We start from the raw sequence: 9,043 nt of genomic DNA, 5'->3' as shown, positions 1-9,043 counted from the left end.
GAGGGTAGATTCAGACTAGACGTCAGGAGGCGTGACTTCACGGTCAGGGCGGCTAGGGTCTGGAACCAACTTCCAAGCAAAGCGGTGCTGGCTCCCACCCTGGGGGTGTTTAAGAGGAGGCTAGATGAATACCTTGCCGGGGTCGTTTGACCCCAGTACTCTTTCCTGCCATGGCAGGGGTCAGACTTGATGATCTGCTCAGGTCTCTTCCGACCCGACTAACTATGAAACTGTGAGAAACTGGCTGGAATTGACTACCGTATTTCTCACGTACAATACGCAACTTCTCCCCACCAAAAAGCAGCCCTCCAAAATTTGGATGCACAAATTAAGTGGAGAAGCTGATTTTCTGACCAGGATAGAAGCACCCTGCTTTAATTTCTTCCTCCACAGTGCAATAGCTGCGGCATTAATATTCAGATAACTGACAGTGTGGATTGACTTAATTGCTCATTGTTCTTCATTTCAGAGGTGAAGATGATCGCCTCTCTTTTTTAATGGCTTTGATGTTTTACTCATCAAGATAAAGTTTTCTTAGGGCAATTCTGGTGGATGCTCCTGGCCCCTGACCTCCTATTTCAGAGACCCGAAGACTCTTCAGCTCTTTTTAAAATCATAGCTCCACCCATGGAGATCAGACTTCAGGAGCAGCTAGGGTTTCAGCTTTTGTTAAGCAGGAAAGGGAGGGTAAGAAGATTATGGCTGAAGATCAGGCTCAGTCCTTGCTCTATGAACCTGTAACTCTGTAAAAGTCTTTTTTAATTCATTCTTCCTTTCAAAAAGATGCATATTATATTCTAGGGTGTGCTGTATGTATGGAAATTGGTTAGCTAGTTAAACTCAGCTCTTTTGAGTTATATGGGTCAGGTTGTCTTGGAGCATGTGCATTAAAAAACAAACAAACCTGTAACACTTGTGATGTCAAGTCTTTTGTTAAAAGAATGCATTGCCCCAGGTATCAAGGGCTGGCATCAGGGGGGAAAAAAAGTTTGCCTAAATTAAGAGCAGATCCATCCCAATCACAAACCGCTGACCCAAACAAATACAGCTGTCAAGAAAAATCACTGCTGCAGTTGCAAAACGCTCCTGAAAAAGAAATGACTGCTCAAAAGATGGCAACTTTTCCAGTGGGGGCAATTAATGCATGGACTTGAATGGAATTTGGACTCATTTGAGTGCTAAATGGTCTTGAGTTTTCTGCAATATTTTTGTCCCAAACTGTCCATCCATATTAGCCAGTTCTAAGCATAACCACTGCCAGACAACAGTGCATGCCTTGCCAAACTCCTCTCGAGATTAGGGTTACAGCAGCAAAGACGACAGAGCCATTTGATCCTTAGATACGGTGAAATGCGACTCAACAGGAAGAATAGCAGTAAATTCAATCGTTCAGAATCTAGACCTGTCCCGCAGCGTACATCGTTGGCCTGTCTGAGCACGCCCAAATGAACAAAGTGTCATTTCACTCAGGATGGGATGAGGAAGACTTTTTTCCATATGGGCGTGGAAGAAGCAAGACCTCTTATTGTAGGCTATTAAAGAAGGTTCTCTTGAATGGGATGGATGAGATGATCATTTATATATGCTCACAGATGGAAGAGGACTTCTTCTTCCAAGAAGGCTGTTTCTGAAACCTCCGTTTCAAATTTTGAGGGAAGAAAACCAAAAAGGGATTACCTTGGGAACCAGGTTTAACCTCCACAGGAGCCGAGCAAGAGGCTTCACGACAAACATCGCAAAAAGTAGATTTCTATCTGAATGCAACCCTAATTAATCAAACGTTAATGAAGAAGCTTAAGGAAGAAACTTAAGTCAGGTAACCAGTGCTCTATGTAGACAGTGATTTATATCATGTCAGTGCTCAGTTTTATGCATAAGGATAAATTATATTCAATGCAGTATTGTGCATAAAGTTCCACGATATGCAAGATCTTACGTTCCAAATTAATATGTTTAATGGCAGAAGAACATTGTCTGATGAGTACAGCAAGGCAATGCGATCCTCACACTTACGCTGCAAAGGGAACATGCCTTTAAAGCATAAGAGAGGCTGCCCCTATAACAGGTATCGCTTACTCCCTCTATTTTAACATCTTCCATAGTAACGTCAAGCTTTTGAGATTAGGGAGAAAGATCCTGGGTACAGGATGCTTGTGAGTTTAGGTCCCTAGAGGAATCAAGACTTTGTTCCAGTATCAACATCAGTAAAACCTCACAAATTGTTCTTTTAGAATTTCAGCCAGAAATGAAAGAAATCAGACAAAAACAATTCTCACAGTTTTATACCAGTTTGGGTCAAAATCTCACGACAAGGGGTCATTTTCTCAGGATTCTGGTCGCATCTCCGCAAGATGTCTTTGCCTTTTGAATTCGAACCCAAACCAAAGCCAGAGAGCTCGCTGCACTGTTTGGTTAACATGCCAGATTTTCCAAAACCAAAATCAGCAGAACTGCTAAAGTACAACAGAAGAAAAACAGCTGAACACTCCTCAAACGCCCGGGGAGAAACAAGGGAAAAGTAGCATCTTTACTACTCACAAGCTAAAATGATGGAGGATGGATGTCAATAGTGACAAAGTTGAATGCCCGTGAGTAGCCAGCTGTGGTTAATTTGGGATTTCTCATCTCAACATTCAGGGGACTCTAATCTGGGGCCTTTTATTTAAAAGGATCGTCCAAACCCTGCCCTGTAATATTCACTATCACGTCATGAAATACAGGTAGATTGCCAGATGCTCCCAGACGTGATCCTCTGGGTTTTGATGGAAAAAGCCAAATCCGGCTCTATTGTCGGACTGCCCTTTGTGCCTTGGAGATTTTTCCTGTATATATTTCCACCATTAATGTAGCCCCTCCATTTCTGATGAAGCTTCAGCTCTCTAAAGTTTGTGCGAGATATATAATCAACTTTAGTTAGTCCATAAAGTACAAATCTACTTTGCCTTCTGCTTGACTTCTGACTAACACTGCTAACTGCATCCCCCCATTCTGCATCCTAACTCGGTAGCACAAAAGCTGCTCATAAGTCCTCATCTTTTTTATGATTATTTTAGCTACCATCTTTGTTTTGAGGGGGCTGCAAATCCCAAAATTCGGGACCCGCGTGACCACTTCTTCGCCGTTTCTGTCCTCTCCAACAGCGTTAGTGCAAAACAACGTGCCATTAAACAGGCTTTCTTTTTTCACACTTGGGAAAGATTTGAAGCTAACAAAAAGTTCCATCTTTATTCCAGGGCAGTTAATTAAGGGTGACCAAGTCAGGCAGAAGTAAATTAACTTGGCTGATCAATTATTTATATGAAGCAGAATAAATGCCCTTAAAGAACTTGGCCCAGTCATGAAAGGATGTATAAATTCAACTAAACATGGATTTCTAAAATATAGTTCTCTGTCCATGGAGAGAAGAGTTAACAGCAAAATCTGTGTGAGGTAAGCTTTGCAGGGGCAGGCTCCAGTCCCAGATTCTCACTCTCGCAGGCATGTCCATAAAGACATCCAGGAAGAGCAAACAAGTTTAAACCATTCACTGCCAATACGGAATATATTTGTTTGCAGTTTTAGCAAGGGAAAGCTCCAGATGCACTCCCTTGTCTTTAATCATGCTGGAAACCGATAAACCTTTCTGAAATGCATGTGAAGACCCACTTCTTCTATAATGCTCTGGGGGTGGCAATTTGCTCCTGGGATAGGAAAGCATTTGAGAAAAGTTGTGAACAGTGCTAGAAAGAGACAACTTTCTTTTTTTAATCACCGGGACAGGGAGGGGACTCGGCAGGATGGGAACACTATTCCTTCTCTAGTTCCCTAAGACCGACTTGGAGGAAGAAGCTATGAGCTAGCAGGTTGGGATTTTTCCAGCACCGCCATGACCGGGGATGGATTCACGCCGGAGAGCCAGAATCAAGAAGGCTCCACTTCTCTTCACAAGGGACTTCTCCAAGGAATCGAAGTGTGGGTCTTCAGCTCAGGACGTACTTCAAAACCTTTCCACTGAAGGCCAGCTGATGATGTTTCCCTGGAAAGCTGGCTAGTGACATGGAAGGAACCCACGCACAAGTTTAGGAGAAGGATATGGATTCGTTAGTGGAAATAGAGAAGAGAAGCGTCCAAAGTACTGAACCAGGCCAGCGATTCACTCTAGGACCATTCGAAAAAGCTGCTCCAATAAGCAGTCTGATTTGACCAAAGCAGATCATTAAAACGACCAAGACTGCGGCTCAGCTTACAAAACCTGACACAGACTTGATTCCAGACAGCTGTATACCTGCCCTGCTTTTAAAGCTTTTAGGAGCTGTCAGTCATCCAGCACTGCATACTATTTTTTTATTATTTCAAAGGGGCACTGAAAGTGTCGGTTCCAGATAGGAAAACAGGTGCAACAATACAAGAACCACCCCAGACCTTCGCAAGAAATCAAACCGGGGAGAAAAGGAAGAAGAAGGAAGCACAGAAAGGTTCTGTCTTGAAAAAAATAAGACCAACATGGACAAGCTAGTGCTTCCCACTTTCAGATGGGCCTGAGTGACAAAAAAGCCAACCTCGTAATATTTCTGGATCACCAGAGGCCAGGAAATACTAAACATCTCACAATTAAATCTGAAGTTACAGAGCTTCCACCTCCCTCGTGCAAATTCAAGGGCACAAATACATGTCAGTAAGTTTTGGATGAGTCTTTGTGCTTTCCCCTTTTGAAGACCGCTCATCTTTGCAGACAGCATATGGCTGGTTTCTGATTTTTGAAGCAGGATGAGAACTTGCGGCTGGGCTAAATTAAAGATCCTAAATGACCCTCCAGAACCAACAGAGCTGATGAAAATATTATGAGATTCTACCACACCTAGGGGTTATGCTGTGTTATGTACGAAAAGGTGGCTTCTTGGTATGGAGAAAGGTAGAGGAGGTAGCAGAATATAAAGGGAAAGTGTAAAAAGAAGAAAGAAAAGAGAGCAAGTGAGAGAGAGAGAGAAAATACACTACACGAGGAAATCCTTTGATATTTCCTTAGCTAAAGACGGAGTTCAAAGAATTTAGGTTGCTTGAAAACGTCAAAGGCTGAAAACCATACAATAAAAATTAACAAGATTACTATTTTCGAGGATTAAAACAAAAATGTACAAGGGTTTTGTATACGAGCCTGCACTGCAGAGAAAGACTGTGTACTTGCTCTTATGCAAGCACCATCCTCCTATACCGAATTTTCATAATTATAACAGAAAGGCGTAAATTTTCTAATGCATGGCAGTTCAAAAAGTAATCAAGAGAATGAGCCTGAGGGCTATTTTAATGTATGCAAAGCTAGTGACCCACAGTAAATGGGAGGTAGGCTTCAATGAATGCAAAGTAATGCACACATACTAAAGACCTGGTCTGATGAGGGACGGCTAAAATTAACACCCAATTAATTTCCGAATTGACAAACAAATGAAACCCATAAATCTACTTTCTCATTAATTTTCTTGTGGTATAATTTAAAGCAGTAATATGAGGGCAAAAACTGAGCATTATCCATCATAAATATCAAAAAAGATAGCACTGTAACACCATAAATTATGCATATTACCTGTTGTTAAAAATGATTAATGTATTATCAACTTTATCGTGCACTGTATATGTCTAGACAGATCTAAAATCTGAAATTTCATTTAGTCCTTTGGAAGAAAGGGTCCGAAAGAAATGGCATTATCCACGGCACTGTCTCCTGACACAGAGGCAGCTACTCATGCTGTCAGCGGGGAGTTGGAGGGTCTGAATTGGACTCGTCCCAAGCCTTGGGTCGGCAGAGGTTGAGCGTATCGTAGAGGTGATGTGCGGAGTCTCCCGGGGGAAGGGAAACAAATCACGCTGCTCTAAGAGCATCCCTGCTAGCTGATCCGCAGAGTGGCATTGGCATCTGTTTCACAAGGGGGCTGCTCACCTCCCTGCCCTTTTGGCTGAACAGGAAGCACCGCTTCACGATGTACAGGAATGGGGAGAAGAGGCGAAAAAAAAAGAGGCGGGGGGCGGGGGACAAGACACGCCAAGGTATAATTAAATTCAGCCTGTCAAAGCAACCGTCGGCGCTTTCTAAAAGTACGCGAGCGCATCACCTTGGCCAAGTGAATAAGGACGCTGCTGTGAGCACGGTTGCCTCCATCCCTCCCTGTGGATCAAACCTATCACTCCTGTAAGAAGCTTAACTTTAACTAACTTGAACCTACACTGGGTTTTATGTCCATTTTCACCCTCAAGACTCTCGATTAGCAGCTTTACCTGCTCCTGCTTATCCACTAGGCTGGCCCAAGGCCTTTTATTTCCTTAGTGATATACAAAATCCCAATCCCCCCCCTTTTTTTTTATTCTGTCTTTCTCTCCCTTCCTAATTTTTTTGTCTCCCAAACGAATGACCTGACCAAGTTACCACTTTCAAACAGCTGCACGGATCCTCAGGGGCACGGAGATCTGAAGCTATTTAAAAGCGGTACAGGGCAGGGCAGCCAGTCTGCTGGAGAAGCTGAAGCGTAGGGGAAGTGCAGTCTGAATCGGGATGGCTGGGTCTAGTCTGACGTGGGCCACGCTGGGGAGTACGGCCCGCAGGGTATGGGAATTTGGCAGCAGGGGAGGGATGGCCATGGTAATTGCCACTTCTCCCCTGCTGCCAAATTTCCTGACCAGCGTGGAGCTGGATGGCTCCGATGGGTGGATCTGGCCCATGGGCTGGGGGGTTGAGCCCCCCTGCTCTAGGACAAACAAATCACTATCTTAACATGCAGTCATTATTTGACAATAATTAGCACACATACTCCAGCTACTTGCCATGCTGATCTCAAACTACAGGCCTGAATTGCTTCAAACCAGCTGGAAGATCTTCATCCCACTCTCCAACCCAATCCAACACACCCCAAGGAGAAGCCAGGCACTGACCGAGTCCCTCTCAATATTGGTCCCCACCTCCTCTACCGTCTTGTTACTGTACGATACCTCGCGTTTGATTTGAGCTGGTACGTTCTCTGGAGCAGAGTTCATTTGCTCGTATTTTGGAAACATCTACTATTTTTAGACAGAAACGGTCACGGTCATCACCGCCAGCATGCAGGCATGGAGGCATTTCATTTCTTCTGTAATGAACGGCACACTGGATAGTGGCAGACTAGCGGCGACGAACAGTACCGCACTTCCAACTGGGACACGCTGAACATTATAGGGAAGACTCTGATCTGGACATTGACTGCTTTACAGAAATGTTCTTCCACAAGGAGGGATATCTTGGAGAATAGCTGTCTTAACAGACTTACTTCCGTCCACCCCCTTGCGTCTCAAATGCGCACACACATACACACCTGTGAACAAACATACAAGTTACCTACCCGTCTCTCTCACTCCAGTACACACCAGTATACCCAATTCACAGTGACTGTGTGTTAATGAACAGCAAGGGAAACTGCTCCAGTAAGAAATGAACTCGAGGGCTGAGATTTACTCATATGCCACCGTTTCCATACTGGCAGCCCAGACGCCGACACATTCACAAAGATCAAGGGAAGATCTGAAAGTGGGTTTTGTTTAGTAAACGCATAGGGTGGCTGGTTTATTTTGCCACAGTGGTGCGATGAGTGATCCCAAATCTGAGTGAGACCAGGTGTTCATTATAAAGTAATTATATCTCCTTCTCCCCCTCCCTAAAGGAGCTTTGCAACTACTCTGTCACTTGGCAGGCCTTCTTGCAGCAGCTCTGCGCTGCTTTGTAAGAGCACCACGCAATACACCTCCCTCATTTCAACATTTCTGCTTAGTTGAATAGAGGCGGGGGTTGATTCTTCATAGTGCTGCTGGTCAATTAATGCCTGGCCTGTTCGGTTACACACTTCAAGTACCTTTCGCTTCACCTCAAGCCCCAGAACCACTCAAGTGGCCAAAACGAACAATATGTTTGGATCGTTGGTGCGAGTTAGTGAATACAATAGATCAAAATTTGGTGCCCATTTTGTTGCTTGCTTTTCCAAGAGATGAAAAGGACAATTACTTAATTTTATCCTTCACAAGCGCTCTATAAATATATGTCAAATACATTTTTTTTTTTAAACAGGTGCCTCACATATCAAGTCACCGATGCTACTTTGGATAAAGGAGTTGAGGTTAGGTTCTCAAGGTCATCCAAGATGTATGCAAAGCTCTTAACAATTTACAGCTAATGCTAACAGGTCCTGCCTGGCATTAAAAGCTCGCACCACACTCAGGATCAATAACAAACAATCATTTTGAGAAACAAAAATGGTCTTAAGTTTGCATTATTTTGCAAAGAAGCAAGGAAAAGCTAAGTGCAAGCTACCAGCATGGCTTTAACTAATTAGGACTCTCACAAAAGGAAAGAGCAAATAACCAGCATACAGAATTAGCAGATGGAAATGCTGTTTTCCCATTAGAAGCAGAAAGGGGGGAAAAAAACCCCCCAAAAAACCAGTTCTATCACGCCATTTGAGAAAGAGTGACGGGCACGTTTTCAACGCTGGGTTGTTTTCTCCATTCGAATGCTTTTTAACGCGCAGGGTTTTCTACCGATCTCCTCCAAGTCACATGCTTTCCTCTTCCACGTTGACAGAGAGCACATGCATCAGTTAAAATCAGATCCAACTTGAACAGGTAAGCAAAAAAATAATCATCAAGTAAATAAATCCCACCCCGACCACCCCTTGAACGACATTCAGAAACCGCACTCTTTTGGCGATTACCTTGTTCATAGCCCTATCCCTTTGTCCTAGACCTTCTAAGTCCTTGTTTGCTCCATACAGAATTTTCTAGCCATCAGATGCTCTATTACTGTGCTAGTCGTCTTGCAGGAGTGCTCTCTCCCTTCTGAAAAAAAGCAAACAACTGGATAGATATCATTACACTAAGGAAATCTCTTGGAAAAACCAAACAGCTCGCTAATCTTTCTAGCCCCTTCATCCAAGTGAAAGATAAGAAAAGCAAACCTAAGTCCGTTTCAACCACATTCCAGGGACAAGCTCCCCTTTTCTCCTTTATCAAAATCGCGGCATTTCAAGTTTTCCCCCCCCCCCCCCCCCCC

General features: G+C 43.7%; 1 protein-coding gene across 9 annotated transcripts in view; it reads right to left on the bottom strand.

Moving 5' to 3' along the window:
* The window catches only part of FOXP1 (forkhead box P1), a 442,485-nt gene that overhangs the window by 190,772 nt on the left and 242,670 nt on the right, over nt 1-9,043 (bottom strand). The window contains exons 1-2 of one of the 9 annotated variants that reach the window (XM_019536648.1): nt 8,949-9,018; nt 8,706-8,829 (exon numbers count right to left, since the gene is read on the bottom strand). The exons of 7 other annotated variants lie outside the window; for them this stretch is intronic. The gene's annotated coding sequence lies outside the window, so the exon portion shown is untranslated. Of the gene's footprint in view, nt 1-8,705; nt 8,830-8,948; nt 9,019-9,043 lie in introns of those variants that run through there. One more of the 9 variants, XM_019536646.1, reaches the window with a different exon arrangement.

Source organism: Crocodylus porosus, unplaced genomic scaffold (assembly GCF_001723895.1).
Source record: "Crocodylus porosus isolate Cpor-Errol unplaced genomic scaffold, CroPor_comp1, whole genome shotgun sequence".
Lineage (NCBI taxonomy): Eukaryota > Metazoa > Chordata > Crocodylia > Crocodylidae > Crocodylus > Crocodylus porosus.
The sequence above is the reverse complement of the archived record's forward strand: the minus strand, read 5'-3'. Positions and strand labels throughout refer to the sequence as shown.